At 35.7% G+C, this 15,857-nt stretch overlaps 1 protein-coding gene across 3 annotated transcripts in view; it reads right to left on the minus strand.

The window, feature by feature from the left end:
• The window catches only part of arhgef37 (Rho guanine nucleotide exchange factor (GEF) 37), a 139,245-nt gene extending 133,221 nt beyond the window's left edge, over nt 1-6,024 (minus strand). For all 3 annotated transcript variants that reach the window (XM_080746229.1, XM_080746228.1, XM_080746227.1), the window contains exons 1-2: nt 5,890-6,024; nt 4,622-4,678 (exon numbers count right to left, since the gene is read on the minus strand). The gene's annotated coding sequence lies outside the window, so the exon portion shown is untranslated. The remainder of the gene's footprint in view (nt 1-4,621; nt 4,679-5,889) is intronic.
• Nucleotides 6,025-15,857: the final 9,833 nt, after the last annotated feature.

Consider the following 15,857-nt stretch of genomic DNA (forward strand, 5'->3'; position numbering starts at 1 on the left):
AGAGAGGGAGGGAAACGGGGGATGGGATAGGAGGGTCAACAAGCTGTTTTGCAAAGCATGTGTGTGTGTGTGTGTGTGTGTGTGTGTGTGTGTGTGTGTGGGGGGGGGGGGGGGGGGGGGTATGTGGGGGTAGCTGCGAGTTAAAACCTCTCTCTCACACACACACACACACACACAGCTGAATAAACTGAGTGACTGCAGCAGCCGGTGGTGAAGAGGGGGGGAAGTGACGCCTCCTCTGGTCGGCATTCGACGGGGCTGACTGTGCGGGCAATGTGAAACTCTGGAGCCAATCAGGGGGAAAAACACTACGCTGGACGACCAATGAGAACACAGACAGAAAGAGGGAGAGGGAGACAGAGCCCTTTCACACCAAACAAAAGCACCGTGGGGCACTGCATCCTCACTCAGGCCAAGTAATTGTCAAGATTTTCATGGCTAACAAGACAAAATTTACATCTGTTTCCTCCACTTTGACCCTTGAATTAGAACTTTATAGGCACGGTCATACAACGCACTTTTATTCTACCTGTGAGGGCGGATTCTGTCAATGCATTTCAATGGGAATGAAGTGTTTTTTTTTTTTTGCAGGAATCCACAACTGGCAGCAAACCGCTCCATTCCCATTGGAATGCATTGGCAGAATCCACCCTAAAAGGTAGAATAAAAGCCCTTAGATAGAAAATCTAAATATAGAAGCTAGAAATACACTTCCTGAAGACACTGTTCTTTTGTAGTTTGCCCATGCTAAACATATTTAGTGCACAGACAAATCTGACTCTCTCATTTAGTGAGATAAAATGAAAAGAACTGCAACAGACGAACAAAATGTAGTATAGAGCAGTAAATGGTAAATGGTGCATTTATATAGCGCTTTTATCCAAGGCGCTTTACATAGATTGTGCATTACATTCACCCATTCACGCACACATTAATACACCGATGGCGGAGGAAACCATGCAAGGCACCAACCTGCTCACCGGGAGCAACTAGGGGTTCAGAGTCTTGCTCAAAGACCCTTCGACATTAACTCAGGGGGAGCCCGGATTCGAACTGGGAACCCTTCGGGGACCCTTCGTGCTCTAATAACGGTTTCTCTACCCCTGAGCTATGCCGCAGTGGTTCCCAAACCTTTTAGCTCAAAACCCAAAAGAGAGATTAGATGTTTGCCCGGGACCCAATGTAGTGAAAACAGCACAGCTATTTTAACTACTTCTAAACATTTTTGTTCTAATTTATGGAATTTCTTAGATTTTCCTTTTATTTCTTCTTCTCTTTTGGAAATGTTTTTTTTTTAACGTTTTGAAATAATAATTAGAAAACCATGTAGGCATCAAGGAGCCCATAAAAATGTGTCTGCGACCCACAAATGGGTCCCGACCCAGTGTTTGGGAACCAGGGGGAAATTGCATTGGTACATAAAACATCTGCATCAGGGGCGTCAATTGGGTATGGCAGGGGTATGCAGCTGCCATACCCTGGGTCCAGGGGGGAAGATAAAAGTTAGTTCTAAATATAAATCCATGAATGTCTCTTTGTCTATCTGTGATGGTTATTATGTTGGTAAATTACAGTAAAATAACTACAAATACAAAATTTAACAAAATGGTCACTTTAACAAGGTATTATAATTATATTATAGGTATATATAACAGTATATATAACCGTATGGCAACATGACTGGTGCGCGTGCAAGACACCAGTCATGTTGCCATACCTTAGCTTTTTCTGAACTGACACCACTGATCTGCATACAGTGCAAGAATCCTTACTAAACCAGAGAAATAAAAGTGAAAGTAAGCCACCTCAGACAATGAAGTACTTCAGTGCAGGAAGATTGAATAAGTGTGGAATGTGGCTGTTAGACAGACAGGGAGGACATCCAATTGGTCTGTCCTCGTGCGACCGCGTATTTCCCGGTGAACCTAAGCACAACGGTGGGGGCCAATGGGCAAGGAGGGTCGCGAGCTTATGAGAAACAACTAAAATAAGACCGTAAACCTGGCGAAAACAGTTGTGTGCATTAGCGCAAGATAACGATAAAGGAAATCATTAAAGGGAAAACGTTAAATTAACTTCTGAAAAGCCTACTAGGCCTTAAAACCTGGTGAAAACAGTTGTGTGCATTAGCGCAAGATTAGACGAGGATAAAGGAAATCATTAAATGGAAAACATTAAATTAAGGCTTCTAGGCCTACACTAGCCTACTAGTAAAACTAGTGGAACCGCGATCTTGCCACACGTGAATAATTGTGGTTGTAAAAAATAACACAGACTAATATAAATCCTTAGTCTAATAATGGGAAGAAGGGTTTATCATCATGGCCCCAAATAACTTTTAAACATCGTGCAATTGGCGACGAGTCTCTTACGAAATCGGCAAGAGTGCCTCTCAATACAATACACAAACCTCCTCTCCATCATGGGCAATAGTCAGTGGTGTGTGTTCCCCTCACTCCCACGCCCCCACCGTTGCGCTCAGCTTCACCGGGAAATACGCGGTCGCGTCAGTGAGGAATGCTGCCAGGTGGGGTTATGAGCTGCTTCACCATAGTGACGTTGACTAGAGTTTACTTCATTACAGTACTGAGGTTTTTTTTTTAATGAGTATATCCAATTTTCTATAATTTTGCTTCTAACTCCATTACATCTTGGATCCAAATATTGTACTTTTACTCCACTACATTTATATGAAAACTACAGTATTTTCTGGACTATAAGGCGCACCTGACTATAAGGCGCACATAATAGACACTACCGTTGCGTTATGCATCCAACAGATGGAGCTGTGCTAAAGGGAATGTCAATGTCAATGAATGATCCATATATAAGGCGCACTGGACTATAAGGCGCACTGTAGTTTTTTGAGAAAATTAAAGGCTTTTAAGTGCGCCTTATAGTCCGGAAAATACGGTAGTTACTAATTACTTTGTAAATTTTGATTATTATTACAAAACATACATTAACCACTTCAGCACTATTATTTCAAGAGATTTCAATGCATTTGAAAACTTGAAATGGGATGTGTCTGCATAATGAGTACTTTTACTTTTGGTACTTTAAGTACATTTAGAAATTCTGACTTTCACTTAGTTGTAAGTTGTAACAGAGTATTTCTACATTGCAGTATTGATACTTTCACTTAAGTAAAACATTGGAGTACTTTGTTTTCCATGTGTTCACCATAGTGATGATGATGTTGACTGGAGGCTTTCTGAAGCCACGTTGTTGTCGTTACAGCAGCAATCACATGCATGAGATCACGTTCACACTTATATCTTCACTGTGGTGTTGTTGGGCTGCTGGGAGATCATTACATGGACATTTCTTAAAATATTAGATCAGAACAGCAAACAGACAGTCCTGGCCTGTTTTGTTTTGCCATGAGCAAAACCACTTAGGCTGGACTCACACAGCTGCGTGAAACATCTTCTCTGTATCGTCTGAGAATGGCCACTGGGAGCGCCATACTAATGCATTGTCAATGGAAGATTGTTTGGTTTTTTGTCGTTGCCGTGTCTCAAGCTCAACCGCAGCCTGTCTTTTGGCCAAGAGACACGGCAACGTCAAAACACCAAACAACCTTCCATTGAAAATGCACTAGTACGGCGCCCCAAGTGGCCATTCTCAGACGATACGGAGAAGATGTTTCACGCAAATGTCTGTACGGCGCCTTAGGAGTGTTTTGTTTATTGTCTCCGCCAGGACGAAGACTGTTTGGCACTCTGGTCCGTCCGGTCGCGTGTCCGTCTGTGGACAGCTAATCTCCGGCACCGCTGGCCAGATCGACGTGAGACTGTGCAGTGTGCACACACCACACACACTTCCTGGATCATGGCAGTGCAGAACCACTGCCCCAAATGTTTCACATGGGCCTGTTATAGCGCCACCAGGAGGCCGATCTTTGCAAACCATATTATTTGAGCGGTGGCACACCATCTCCTATACATCACTGCGTGTGTAGGTAACTATATATGTAACTTTGCATGTCTGTAGCGTAGCATGAGCTGCAATACCGCTGGGTGACCAGTGGCGCTGTAAAGCGCACACACTCACACTCACTTTTAGTCCCCACGGAGAGGGGGGTTCACTGCTCACTTCAAACTGGTTTTGATTTTTATATTACTCCTACAGATTTTGTACAAACATCACGCAAATTGGTACACAGCATATATAGTCATTAAACGAAACAGTTCTTTCAGATTTTTTAGATTCAATCCCGATTGGCTTAGTTTGTAGGAGTGGCCCATTTTGAACAAAATACCTCAAATGTTAAATTGTCTTTACGAGGTTAATTGTGGGCTCGCCTGAAAGGCGAGAATAATGTTATCCTCATTATTTATATAGTGAGTTCCGCCACAGACAGTTCAAAGGCGAAAACACCATGGTTTCATTATTATTTCCGCCGCATATCGTGTTCCGTTAGCCAATGAGGCGCAATTGGTGGAAAAAAATCTGGGAGTGGTGTTAGCTGGAGTATTGGTTGAGCTTCACGCGACAGTTAGCACGCTGCAGAATATAGTCACGAGCGAGCCCACACTGTTTCGTAGGAACAGTATTTCTAGTTGAGAAATGGTATGGCAGAAACGGCATACATTCATAATCAGTTTGTGAGTCTTACCCAGGTTTCTTTAATGAACAGTTCCATTCAGCCAGGCAGCAGCAGCTATGACAGCATCTGCATCAACAAGATTAAAAACATTTTAAAATCAATTCACACCATTTAATAATGAATTAGTAATTAGTAATAATGAATAATAGAAGTACGTTATCTGCTAATCCTTTAGTTCCAATGTCTGACTGTACCTTGTGCTGTTTACATTTCTCACTAATAAAGCATTCAATCAATCAATAAGCAATCTGTATCCCAATTATCCAATGTAACCGTCTGTCTGTCTGTATGTCTCTCTCTCTCTCAGATGCATTACAAAAGACATACAATAATATAAAAGACAATCAACACTACAGCAATAAAAGCAATGCATATGTACAGTAAATTGTTAGGGTGGGGGTGGGGGTCTTATTTCTGATGTTAAAGGGATAGTTCACCCCCAAAATGACTTTTCTCCCCCTAACCTAAGCCAATAATCTGAGGAGACTCTTTTGAGTCTCCATAGGGAACAAAGTAGGCTCTTTGTGTCTCCATAGGGAACCACTGCTGGTCATCAAATGATTGGCTTAGGTATATGACAAAAACCTAAAAGATATCCATGAATTCAAGTATCCATGGGGTGAGTAATCAAGAGAGAAAAGTTATTTTTGGGGTGAACCATCCCTTTAAGCTTAGACTTTATACAGGGACCAGTTATTACTGACAGGTGCTCTTGTAATGGTCGTTTTGAAGGAGGGGGTAAGAACAAGAAGTCACACTTTTGTATGTCTGTTGGTAGGACATTCCACAGAACGACACACACACACACACACACACACACACACACACACACACACACGTTCCATTTACGGGTGATCGCAGTGACAACAACAGTGCGTGTAGATAGACGCACAAACGCACATACACGGTATGAAAGGATTGGAGAATGTGGTGATCGTACCCTGTCCAGCTCCAATCCTCAAGTACAGAGGATTTTAATGAATACTTTATTAGAAGTTTGCATAGGAAAAGTACAGGACACATTGCAGTTCACTGCTACAAAGTCAACTAAAAGTATCAATTCATACAAGGATAATTGTTATGTATGCAGATTTAATACAACCAATGAACCTATGATGTAAATTTGTGAGCGAGCATTCCAGGTACTTCAGTGCGTCAGGGCGAGCATTCTGCTCCTAAACACTGTCTGGCAGCGATCTGGTGGTCTACACGTGGTCTGTGGAAATGACATTTCAAACGCTTGCAGTAGAAGGGATAAAAATGCATTATTTACTTACGATCGGCGACGGCGTGTTTAGATCCTCCAGCAGCCTCCAGCCAGTCAGCCGACTCGACTCACAGCTCAGGAAGGAAGCAACGCTTTTTACCCTTCAGTAACCGAGGAGAAGGAATGCGTTCTGTCATCACAGATCACAGAATGTTGGCATCTCTCGTGTAAACCGCGGATTTTGTCGGCCCATTGTTTACTGTTATTCTATCTGCATATCCACCTGTTGTGTTTGAGCGGTTGCCGCCTTGGCTTGCTTTCCTGCTGCTCTGCATATAAATAAAGAGTTTGTGGGTGTGTCTTTTTGGTTGCTGTGAGAGGAGTGCTGAACAGTGACCTATATTTTTGTCTTTATCGCTAGAGACAGTAGACGGTGGCGGTGCGACGACTGCGGTCACGCTATCCACACTTCAGGAAAAGCTGGTCGCGCTATCCTCACTTCAAAATATGGTGCGCTTCTACACGGCTGTTTACGGTTTGACAAGGGGATGGTGCGTTCATGCTAGCTGGTAAATTAGAATTTCTAGACTTTCGAGACCAAGGGTGTATAAAATATGGAACTACATACTATTCAATCAACAGATGCTTTAAATTAGACCCCCCCCCCCACGTAGTGATGTCAGTAGCTCATATACTGAATGAATATGATGCATAGTAGTGATGTCTGTAGCTCATACTGAATGAATATGATGTATAGAATAGTGATGTCTGTAGCTCATACACTGAATGAATATGATGTATGGAGTAGTGATGTCTGTAGCTCATATACTGAATGAATATGATGTTTAGAGTAGTGATGTCTGTAGCTCATATACTGAATGAATATGATGTATAGAGTAGTGATGTCTGTAGCTCATACACTGAATGAATATGATGTATAGAGTAGTGATGTCTGTAGCTCATATACTGAATGAATATGATTTATAGAGTAGTGATGTCTGTAGCTCATATACTGAATGAATATGATGCATAGAGTAGTGATGTCTGTAGCTCATACACTGAATGAATATGATGTATAGAGTAGTGATGTCTGTAGCTCATATACTGAATGAATATGATGCATAGAGTAGTGATGTCTGTAGCTCATATACTGAATGAATATGATGGCATAGAGTAGTGATGTCTGTAGCTCATATACTTAATGAATATGATGTATAGTGATGTCTGTAGCTCATATACTGAATGAATATGATGTATAGTGATGTCTGTAGCTCATATACTGAATGAATATGATGTATATAGTAGTGATTTCTGTAGCTCATATACTGAATGAATATGATGTATAGTGATGTATGTAGCTCATATACTGAATGAATATGATGCATAGAGTAGTGATGTCTGTAGCTCATATACTGAATGAATATGATGCTTAGAGTATTGATGTCTGTAGCTCATATACTGAATGAATATGATGTATATAGTAGTGATGTCTGTAGCTCATATACTGAATGAATATGATGTATAGAGTAGTGATGTCTGTAGCTCATATACTGAATGAATATGATGTATAGAGTAGTGATGTCTGTAGCTCATATACTGAATGAATATGATGTATAGTGATGTCTGTAGCTCATATACTGAATGAATATGATGTATAGAGTAGTGATGTCTGTAGCTCAAATACTGAATGAATATGATGTATAGAGTAGTGATGTCTGTAGCTCATATACTGAATGAATATGATGTATAGTGATGTCTGTAGCTCATATACTGAATGAATATGATGTATATAGTAGTGATTTCTGTAGCTCATATACTGAATGAATATGATGTATAGAGTAGTGATGTCTGTAGCTCATATACTGAATGAATATGATGTATATAGTAGTGATGTCTGTAGCTCATATACTGAATGAATATGATGTATAGAGTAGTGATGTCTGTAGCTCATATACTGAATGAATATGATGTATAGAGTAGTGATGTCTGTAGCTCATATACTGAATGAATATGATGTATAGTGATGTCTGTAGCTCATATACTGAATGAATATGATGTATAGAGTAGTGATGTCTGTAGCTCAAATACTGAATGAATATGATGTATAGAGTAGTGATGTCTGTAGCTCATATACTGAATGAATATGATGTATAGTGATGTCTGTAGCTCATATACTGAATGAATATGATGTATATAGTAGTGATTTCTGTAGCTCATATACTGAATGAATATGATGTATAGAGTAGTGATGTCTGTAGCTCATATACTGAATGAATATGATGCATAGAGTAGTGATGTCTGTAGCTCATATACTGAATGAATATGATGTATAGTGATGTCTGTAGCTCATATACTGAATGAATATGATGTAGTGATGTCTGTAGCTCATATACTGAATGAATATGATGTATAGTGATGTCTGTAGCTCATATACTGAATGAATATGATGTATATAGTAGTGATTTCTGTAGCTCATATACTGAATGAATATGATGTATAGAGTAGTGATGTCTGTAGCTCATATACTGAATGAATATGATGCATAGAGTAGTGATGTCTGTAGCTCATATACTGAATGAATATGATGTATAGTGATGTCTGTAGCTCATATACTGAATGAATATGATGTAGTGATGTCTGTAGCTCATATACTGAATGAATATGATGTATAGAGTAGTGATGTCTGTAGCTCATATACTGAATGAATATGATGCATAGAGTAGTGATGTCTGTAGCTCATATACTGAATGAATATGATGTATAGAGTAGTGATGTCTGTAGCTCATATACTGAATGAATATGATGTATAGAGTAGTGATGTCTGTAGCTCATATACTGAATGAATATGATGTATAGTGATGTCTGTAGCTCATATACTGAATGAATATGATGTATAGAGTAGTGATGTCTGTAGCTCAAATACTGAATGAATATGATGTATAGAGTAGTGATGTCTGTAGCTCATATACTGAATGAATATGATGTATAGTGATGTCTGTAGCTCATATACTGAATGAATATAATGTATAGAGTACTGATGTCTGTAGCTCATATACTGAATGAATATGATGTATAGTGATGTCTGTAGCTCATATACTGAATGAATATGATGTATAGTGATGTCTGTAGCTCATATATCTTGAGTGGGACTTGGAATAACAATGTCTGGCTTTTGTGGGGCCTTCGCAGCTCCACTCGCATCCGACCGAGGGGCCTCCACCTCGGACTCCAGAGTGGCAGACCCTTCACCCGGGGACCACCTCCAGGGACCCCTGGCGATATACCAGCGCCCCTGGGGATATAGAGACTGAGAACCGGGTGGCGAGGGGCCGACGCCGCTCCTTCTCGCATCCGACCGAGGGGCCTCGGCTGAGGGACCAACCAGGGACCCCCTGGAGCTCCGGGGACCCCCTCGCGCCGCTCTGATTTTTGGACCTCCAATGTTAACTACGATCGGACAATTATTTTTTTAGAAATTCGGGACTTTGACTTCGTAGACCCCCTCCAGGGGACCCATGGAACCCAGGAAAATTGACAGCGCCCCTGGCACTGCAGCGCACAAAAATCGACAAATATTACCATAATACATTCGCTATACAGCAAATAGTATAAAATCAGATAAAAATTAAGAAGTTTGTTACCATAAAACAACTATGTCACCTTGTTCATGATGTACCTAAGTACCTCTAAAAATATTCCCAACCTGTTTTACAGTGACAATAATTTATAATAAATTCGACAAATATTACCATAATCCATTCGCTATACAGCAAATAGTATAAAATCAGATAAAAATGAAGAAGTTTGTTACCATAAAACAACTATGTCACCTTGTTCATGGTGTACCTAAGTACCTCTAAAAAAATTCCCAACCTGTTTTACAGTGCCAATAATTTATAATAAATTCGACAAATATTACCATAATCCATTCGCTATACAGCAAATAGTATACAATCAGATAAAAATTAAGAAGGTTTGTTACCATAAATCAACTATATCACCTTGTTCATGATGTACCTAAGTACCTCTAAAAAAATTCCCAACCTGTTTTACAGTGCCAATATTTTTTAATAAATTCGTCAAATATTACCATAATCCATTCGCTATACAGCAAATAGTATAAAATCAGATACAAATTAAGAAGGTTTGTTACCATAAATCAACTATATAACCTTGTTCATGATGGACCTAAGTACCTCTAAAAAAATTCCCAACCTGTTTTACAGTGCCAATAATTTTTAATAAATTCGTCAAATATTACCATAATCCATTCGCTATACAGCAAATAGTATAAAATCAGATAAAAATTAAGAAGTTTGTTACCATAAAACAACTATGTCACCTTGTTCATGGTGTACCTAAGTACCTCTAAAAAAATTCCCAACCTGTTTTACAGTGCCAATAATTTTTAATAAATTCGTCAAATATTACCATAATCCATTCGCTATACAGCAAATAGTATAAAATCAGATAAAAATTAAGAAGGTTTGTTACCATAAATCAACTATATCACCTTGTTCATGATGTACCTAAGTACCTCTAAAAAAATTCCCAACCTGTTTTACAGTGCCAATAATTTTTAATAAATTCGTCAAATATTACCATAATCCATTCGCTATACAGCAAATAGTATAAAATCAGATAAAAATTAGGAAGGTTTGTTACCATAAAACTACTATATCACCTTGTTCATGATGTACCTAAGTACCTCTAAAAAAAATCCCAACCTGTTTTACAGTGCCAATAATTTATAATAAATTCGACAAATATTACCATAATCCATTCGCTATACAGCAAATAGTATAAAATCAGATAAAAATTAGGAAGGTTTGTTACCATAAAACAACTATATCACCTTGTTCATGATGTACCTAAGTACCTCTAAAAAAATTCCCAACCTGTTTTACAGTGCCAATAATTTTTAATAAATTCGTCAAATATTACCATAATCCATTCGCTATACAGCAAATAGTATAAAATCAGATAAAAATTAAGAAGTTTGTTACCATAAAACAACTATGTCACCTTGTTCATGGTGTACCTAAGTACCTCTAAAAAAATTCCCAACCTGTTTTACAGTGCCAATAATTTTTAATAAATTCGTCAAATATTACCATAATCCATTCGCTATACAGCAAATAGTATAAAATCAGATAAAAATTAAGAAGGTTTGTTACCATAAATCAACTATATCACCTTGTTCATGATGTACCTAAGTACCTCTAAAAAAATTCCCAACCTGTTTTACAGTGCCAATAATTTTTAATAAATTCGTCAAATATTACCATAATCCATTCGCTATACAGCAAATAGTATAAAATCAGATAAAAATTAGGAAGGTTTGTTACCATAAAACTACTATATCACCTTGTTCATGATGTACCTAAGTACCTCTAAAAAAAATCCCAACCTGTTTTACAGTGCCAATAATTTATAATAAATTCGACAAATATTACCATAATCCATTAGCTATACAGCAAATAGTATAAAATCAGATAAAGATTAGGAAGGTTTGTTACCATAAAACAACTATATCACCTTGTTCATGATGTACCTAAGTAACTCTAAAAAAAAGTCCCAACCTGTTTTACAGTGCGAATAATTTATAATAAATTCGACAAATATTACCATAATCCATTCGCTATACAGCAAATAGTATAAAATCAGATAAAAATTAAGAAGGTTTGTTACCATAAAACAACTATATCACCTTGTTCATGATGTACCTAAGTACCTCTAAAAAAATTCCCAACCTGTTTTACAGTGCCAATAATTTTTAATAAATTCGTCAAATATTACCATAATCCATTCGCTATACAGCAAATAGTATAAAATCAGATAAAAATTAGGAAGGTTTGTTACCATAAAACAACTATATCACCTTGTTCATGATGTACCTAAGTAACTCTAAAAAAAGTCCCAACCTGTTTTACAGTGCGAATAATTTATAATAAATTCGACAAATATTACCATAATCCATTCGCTATACAGCAAATAGTATAAAATCAGATAAAAATTAGGAAGGTTTGTTACCATAAAACAACTATATCACCTTGTTCATGATGTACCTAAGTAACTCTAAAAAAAAATCCCAACCTGTTTTACAGTGCCAATAATTTTTAATAAATTCGACAAATATTACCATAATCCATTCGCTATACAGCAAATAGTATAAAATCAGATAAAAATTAGGAAGGTTTGTTACCATAAAACAACTATATCACCTTGTTCATGATGTACCTAAGTAACTCTAAAAAAATTCCCAACCTGTTTTACAGTGCGAATAATTTATAATAAATTCGACAAATATTACCATAATCCATTCGCTATACAGCAAATAGTATAAAATCAGATAAAAATTAGGAAGGTTTGTTACCATAAAACAACTATATCACCTTGTTCATGATGTACCTAAGTACCTCTAAAAAAAATCCCAACCTGTTTTACAGTGCCAATAATTTATAATAAATTCGACAAATATTACCATAATCCATTAGCTATACAGCAAATAGTATAAAATCAGATAAAAATTAGGAAGGTTTGTTACCATAAAACAACTATGTCACCTTGTTCATGATGTACCTAAGTACCTCTAAAAATATTCCCAACCTGTTTTACAGTGACAATAATTTATAATAAATTCGACAAATATTACCATAATCCATTCGCTATACCGCAAATAGTATAAAATCAGATAAAAATTAAGAAATTTGTTACCATAAAACAACTATGTCACCTTGTTCATGGTGTACCTAAGTACCTCTAAAAAAGTCCCAACCTGTTTTACAGTGCGAATAATTTATAATAAATTCGACAAATATTACCATAATCCATTCGCTATACAGCAAATAGTATAAAATCAGATAAAAATTAGGAAGGTTTGTTACCATAAAACAACTATATCACCTTGTTCATGATGTACCTAAGTAACTCTAAAAAAATTCCCAACCTGTTTTACAGTGCCAATAATTTTTAATAAATTCGACAAATATTACCATAATCCATTCGCTATACAGCAAATAGTATAAAATCAGATAAAAATTAGGAAGGTTTGTTACCATAAAACAACTATATCACCTTGTTCATGATGTACCTAAGTAACTCTAAAAAAAATCCCAACCTGTTTTACAGTGCCAATAATTTTTAATAAATTCGTCAAATATTACCATAATCCATTCGCTATACAGCAAATAGTATAAAATCAGATAAAAATTAGGAAGGTTTGTTACCATAAAACTACTCTATCACCTTGTTCATGATGTACCTAAGTACCTCTAAAAAAAATCCCAACCTGTTTTACAGTGCCAATAATTTATAATAAATTCGACAAATATTACCATAATCCATTCGCTATACAGCAAATAGTATAAAATCAGATAAAAATTAGGAAGGTTTGTTACCATAAAACAACTATATCACCTTGTTCTTGATGTACCTAAGTACCTCTAAAAAAATTCCCAACCTGTTTTACAGTGCCAATAATTTTTAATAAATTCGTCAAATATTACCATAATCCATTCGCTATACAGCAAATAGTATAAAATCAGATAAAAATTAAGAAGTTTGTTACCATAAAACAACTATGTCACCTTGTTCATGGTGTACCTAAGTACCTCTAAAAAAATTCCCAACCTGTTTTACAGTGCCAATAATTTTTAATAAATTCGTCAAATATTACCATAATCCATTCGCTATACAGCAAATAGTATAAAATCAGATAAAAATTAAGAAGGTTTGTTACCATAAATCAACTATATCACCTTGTTCATGATGTACCCAAGTACCTCTAAAAAAATTCCCAACCTGTTTTACAGTGCCAATATTTTTTAATAAATTCGTCAAATATTACCATAATCCATTCGCTATACAGCAAATAGTATAAAATCAGATACAAATTAAGAAGGTTTGTTACCACAAATCAACTATATAACCTTGTTCATGATGGACCTAAGTACCTCTAAAAAAATTCCCAACCTGTTTTACAGTGCCAATAATTTTTAATAAATTCGTCAAATATTACCATAATCCATTCGCTATACAGCAAATAGTATAAAATCAGATAAAAATTAAGAAGGTTTGTTACCATAAATCAACTATATCACCTTGTTCATGATGTACCTAAGTACCTCTAAAAAAATTCCCAACCTGTTTTACAGTGCCAATAATTTTTAATAAATTCGACAAATATTACCATAATCCATTCGCTATACAGCAAATAGTATACAATCAGATAAAAATTAAGAAGGTTTGTTACCATAAATCAACTATATCACCTTGTTCATGATGTACCTAAGTACCTCTAAAAAAATTCCCAACCTGTTTTACAGTGCCAATATTTTTTAATAAATTCGTCAAATATTACCATAATCCATTCGCTATACAGCAAATAGTATAAAATCAGATACAAATTAAGAAGGTTTGTTACCATAAATCAACTATATAACCTTGTTCATGATGGACCTAAGTACCTCTAAAAAAATTCCCAACCTGTTTTACAGTGCCAATAATTTTTAATAAATTCGTCAAATATTACCATAATCCATTCGCTATACAGCAAATAGTATAAAATCAGATAAAAATTAAGGTTTGTTACCATAAATCAACTATATCACCTTGTTCATGATGTACCTAAGTACCTCTAAAAAAATTCCCAACCTGTTTTACAGTGCCAATAATTTTTAATAAATTCGACAAATAATACCATCCATTCGCTATACAGCAAATAGTATAAAATCAGATAAAAATTAAGAAGTTTGTTACCATAAAACAACTATGTCACCTTGTTCATGATGTACCTAAGTACCTCTAAAAATATTCCCAACCTGTTTTACAGTGACAATAATTTATAATAAATTCGACAAATATTACCATAATCTATTCGCTATACAGCAAATAGTATAAAATCAGATAAAAATTAAGAAGTTTGTTACCATAAAACAACTTTGTCACCTTGTTCATGATGTACCTAAGTATCTCTAAAAATATTCCCAACCTGTTTTACAGTGCCAATAATTTATAATAAATTCTACAAATAATACCATCCATTCGCTATACAGCAAATAGTATAAAATCAAATAAAAATTAAGAAGTTTGTTACCATAAAACAACAATGTCACCTTGTTCATGATGTACCTAAGTACCTCTAAAAATATTCCCAACCTGTTTTACAGTGCCAATAATTTATAATAAATTCGACAAATATTAACATAATCCATTAGCTATACAGCAAATAGTATAAAATCAGATAAAAATTAGGAAGGTTTGTTACCATAAAACAACTATATCACCTTGCTCATGATGTACCTAAGTAACTCTAAAAATATTCCCAACCTGTTTTACAGTGACAATAATTTATAATAAATTCGACAAATATTACCATAATCCATTCGCTATACAGCAAATAGTATAAAATCAGATAAAAATTAAGAAGTTTGTTACCATAAAACAACTATATCACCTTGTTCATGATGTACCTAAGTACCTCTAAAAATATTCCCAACCTGTTTTACAGTGCCAATAATTTATAATAAATTCGACAAATAATACCATCCATTCGCTATACAGCAAATAGTATAAAATCAGATAAAAATTAAGAAGTTTGTTACCATAAAACAACTATGTCACCTTGTTCATGATGTACCTAAGTACCTCTAAAAATATTCCCAACCTGTTTTACAGTGACAATAATTTATAATAAATTCGACAAATATTACCATAATCCATTCGCTATACAGCAAATAGTATAAAATCAGATAAAAATTAAGAAGTTTGTTACCATAAAACAACTTTGTCACCTTGTTCATGATGTACCTAAGTATCTCTAAAAATATTCCCAACCTGTTTTACAGTGACAATAATTTATAATAAATTTGACAAATATTACCATAATCCATTCGCTATACAGCAAATAGTATAAAATCAGATAAAAATTAAGAAGTGCGTTACCATAAAACAACTATATCACCTTGTTCATGATGTACCTAAGTACCTCTAAAAATATTCCCAACCTGTTTTACAGTGCCAATAATTTATAATAAA

The sequence above is a fragment of the Nannobrachium achirus genome (genome assembly GCF_963921795.1).
Source record: "Nannobrachium achirus genome assembly, chromosome: 17".
NCBI classification, from domain to species: Eukaryota; Metazoa; Chordata; class Actinopteri; order Myctophiformes; family Myctophidae; genus Nannobrachium; species Nannobrachium achirus.